Consider the following 4,724-nt stretch of genomic DNA (forward strand, 5'->3'; position numbering starts at 1 on the left):
TTTTGTTTTGCTGAAGATGAAGTATGAATATTTTAACCGATCTTTTGAAATCTTCATCAAGGTTACAATCCACCTGACTCCTTTCAGTCTAAAAGAACTGGTGATGAAAACAAAATTACAACTTTGTACTATCAAGAAAGATGCTTTTTCAAAAATAGGGTGCCTGGTCTCTGAATGAAAAAATAAAACTAGACACGAAATATGTTCTGATTAGTGTGTTTTCTTGTCAGATGATAACTACATGGGGAAAATATCAAACAGATTTTTAAACTGTATCACTGGCCACAAAAAAGTCCCACAGCTGAAGTAACACCATTCAAATAGTGTGGTCCTCAGAAACTGCGAATGAAACAATACCAGGGCAACAAGATCTCAAGGCAGTGACAGTGAACAGAGGTGATTTGAATAGTTTTTTGATTTGATGAACCTTTATACTCCTGTATATCAAGATTCCCAAAAGGTCTGCTGAGATTATGAGTCATAATAAACTTTAAAAGCGATTTAAAAGCCAAAGAGCTTCTGTTCTCCACACTGACTCCATCTCTCTGAAAGTGGATCTCAATATCAACCCCATTTTTGTTTCTTTCTTTCACATCCAGTGTTTCTTTCATTTATTTTTCCATCACTGTCTCACTCTGTGCTCCAGAGGCCGAGAGGTGTGACTATAGCTCCAGGCTGCAGCAGCGCTGCACTGCAGCTGTGCTGCTGGGAAGATGACTGGAGCACACCGCTAGACGAGTCATGGATTAATGTGATTGTGTAATTTCATCTCCTCTTTATTCATCAAAGAGGTATTTAGAGATTTCTTTTGTCAGCAAGACATAACTTGAAATGCAGCTTTTGTTAAGGCTAATCCTGCAGATGTTTTCTCTTAACAGAACAAAAGTAGTAAATGAATATATTGTGTCACAGCTACAGTTAAAGGAGTACTATTCCTCTGTGCCATCAAACCCTGCCAGGGCAGTCTGTGTCAAACTTTGCACCTCTTTGTGAATAGAGACAATACTAACCTATGGCAGCATTGTGCCCACTGAGCTCAATCTGCATATATAAATACCGTCACAGTCGATGATGTCCGAGTCAAGCTCACGGAGGATATGTAAAGTCTGAATGTTGGTGGAGAGAATGGCTGTAGTGATCACAGCACAAAACAGATGTGATTTCTGATTGTCAGTCGCATCAAGGCTGAGAAGTGAGTCATTCAGTCATTTGGTGAATATAGCACGTTGCCTTTGTTAATGAGAATTTGTAGCATTCACCCTCACTGCTCTGTGTTCATGGTCAAACAGAATAAGCCCTTTGAAATTGAGTCTTGGAGGCTCTGCAGTCACAGCATTGAGATACGTTTAGAACAACAATGTGTGGGTCACACTGAGGGAGAGGAAGAAGCTTCAGTGGGTATTATTCTCTCAAATGAATATTTCACTGTAATTCATTATTATGATTAGCCATAATTAAGAAAGATAACTTGTTGCTATGAAGTGTTAAAAAGAGTTTAAACAAAGAGAAACAGTCGGAAAGTTAGGAAATTAAAAAGCAGACGGTTTGATGGCAAGTTAAAGATTCTGGCTATGAATCCTATTGTGTTCCTCGAGTTCACACACACACACAAACACAGACACAGACACACACACACACACACACACACACACACACACACACACACACACAGCTGAGGTTAGCTTGTAAAAGTGAATGAACTCAGCGGGGCTGACCGGTGTTGACCGCCCTTTGATCACAGAGTGGTTTGTTTCCTCAGGCCCACGACCTCTGACCCCTGCTGAAGAAGGTCAAGTGTCTCTTCAGCTCGGTGCTAATGATCCATTTAACACCCCTCAGCTGTGTTGGTGTGTGGCATGCTTTGTATGTGTGTGTGTGTGTGTGTGTGTGTGTGTGTGTGTGTGTGAGAGAGAGAGAGAGAGAGAGAGAGAGACAGTGCGCTGTTGTTAAGTACTTCAACCAACACTTCAACAACATGTAACCTTAGCTTTACCAGCACAAAATGACAGCTGACACGGGCCGAGCGCTCGCTTTTATGAATTTTTCACAGTCACATTTGACAGCCCCTGAATGCAACATGACAAGTATCGAGGGGAGTCACACGCGTCTCTGATAATGTCATGTCGCGTGGCAGCCACCGCCTCGTGCCCGGAAAAGAAAAAAAAAAAACTCAACTGACAAACCACAACTTTTCCAAGGCTTCCAACTTTGCACGAACCAATTTATATACCCTCTGCCACACTGCCTCCTTTTTTTATTTTTAATGCCACATTAAAAAGGATTTTATTAATTAGATAGAAAAAGCCAGAGTGCCACACATTCAGCGTGCGCTTGCATTTGATGTGATTTCTGTTAAAAAGGAGCATTCCCAAATGTCGCAAATCCCTGCTGCCGCTACGCCAAAAAACAACAGCGAACAACAAAACAACAAAAGCAGCGACTGAGTCTCAGTAGGGGCCGGGGCCAGAGTCCCCTTTCAAGTACAGTTGCAACAATTATCTTCAAAGCCAAGCGAGCGGGAACCTTTGTTTTCCTCCCAATCCGCATGGCTTGAACCTGACCCTGTTTCTTCAAGCCTGGTGGAGGATAACATGTTCCTACAGTTTGATAGCAAGAGTACATTTTCTTATGACTTATTCATCTTTTTTCCTCTCCCCTCTCCTTAATTTATAATTCATTTGATCTAAAATTTCATTAATTTTCTAAAATGTTCCAATTGGGGCCTTGCTGGGCCCGGGCGAAGGGGTTTTTTCTTTGTCCAACCCTCTTTTGTAGTCGGCTATTATTCTTTTATGTAGCAGCCTTGTAGAGGTTATCGTCTTCTGAGGGCAAACAGCGCACTCTGGAAAAGTTTTAATCAGCTTTAATGAGTGGGGTCAGTGGTGGAAGCAGAGAGGGAGAGAGACACAGACGGAAGCTGGGAAAGAAAGTGAGAGGGAAAGATAGCCGGCCTCTGAAACATATGGACATTTTTATCTTTTTTACATTTTCTATTTCACTCTTTTTTTTTCCGCTGTCCTTCTTCTGATAGCCAGATTTAGCTCAAATTGCACTGGCATCTTATGCATGGGAACAGATTATAGATAATGAAAGGGAAATTCATTTTGGGCCCTTTATCTTCAAAGCATCATTCCAGACACAAAAAGACGCCAATTAGAAGGTCATTTTTTAAGTTGTCCGTCAACAGCCATCAAAATATTTCCAGTGTGTCTGTGACGAGGGGCGGTCACGTGAGAGATCCTCGTCTGCTTTAAATTCCTCCACGGTGATAAAGCTAGTTTAGTCTTTCTGCTTTGACAATCCCTGGCTTTTTATCATTCCCTGAAATCCTCAGATAGCCCTCTTTTACCTTCGCCTCTTAAATTCACCTTGCCTCTCTCCACTCGGTCTTTATCAAATGTTACTGGCCTTTCACCTGGTTTCAGCCTTGGAGTCTAATCTTCTTCCAGGCGATAGTCTAAGCTATTCCGGTATTAGCATTTTCAAGCCAAGGCCGACGTGCTCATCGCGACATGGTCTGTGTCTCCTTTCAGGCCACGTTGAAGACAGAACATACAGGACCTTGTTCAGATGTAAGGTGCTGCAAAGGATTTCTTGTTTGAAAAGAATTTTTACACATGCAAAGATGTGACCTCAGAAAAAGTTGGGATTCTCACGGCAGCTCGTCTGTATCTCCAAAACCTCAGTGTAGCAAGGTCTTTAACGGTAGTATTTTCCATCATGAGATTTGTGGCTAATCACTCCTTCCTGCAGAGTCTACATAAAAGGTCAAATGAAGAGTTGCCATACAGGTGTTGTTTTTTTATTCACTTATTATTTTGTACATTATATATCAATACTGAAGTTAATGTTGAGATGTGTCAGCTGCTTGACTTCTGTTAAGCACTTATGTGGACTCTAATCTGAGGTGCCCTTAATGGGTCATTTCTGAGGCTGGTAACTGTAATGAACTCTTGGTCTTCTATTCCTGTGCAGACCCTCATGAGAGCCAGTTTCTTCATTGGGTTTGATGGTTTTTGCTATTTACTGTATAGATACCCTACCATGGCACAACACAAGGCACACCTGTGGAAACCATTCCAGGTAACGACCTCATAAAGCCCACTGAGAGCTGCCATCATGGCAAAAACAGATCTCATCACATGGTCACATCTATCCAACAGCAAAGCGGCACACCTTCACTGTCAGCCTATCATCACACTGCTGTCTTTTTAAATGCCATTCTCTCCCTGCTTTAGTCCTTTCATGCTGCCCATATGTGAACCTCTCCATCTCCTCATCACCGCCCAGTCTTCGCAGAGCTTCAGCTTGATCATTTCATCATCCTCATCAGTCATCCGAGTCACCATCACCACCACTGTCTGGACTCCATGGACACTAGGAATGAATTTATAACGTGACTTTCAGATGAGGAGGTGCATCCAAACCTTGGAATGGTACTGTACATGGATTTGTTTCATGTGCTTTATATGAGAGATATGTGGCAAATGATAGGAAAACCACACATAGTGTCTCTGTAGGTGTTGCTCCACTACAACCCTCCAGAAAAGCTTCACTCCTCCTTGGCATAGTTTCCACCAGTCTCTGGATCTCCACAGATGTATGATCATCTTTCCTTCACCTCTGTGATTGAATGGTGACCTGTCCAGGGTGTTTCACTCCCCTCTGTCTGACGCACGCCCTGGCCCAGTTTCACTGGACCTTGAACAGAAAGATAGTAATCT

The sequence above is a fragment of the Chaetodon trifascialis genome, chromosome 13 (genome assembly GCF_039877785.1).
Source record: "Chaetodon trifascialis isolate fChaTrf1 chromosome 13, fChaTrf1.hap1, whole genome shotgun sequence".
Taxonomy (NCBI): Eukaryota; Metazoa; Chordata; class Actinopteri; order Chaetodontiformes; family Chaetodontidae; genus Chaetodon; species Chaetodon trifascialis.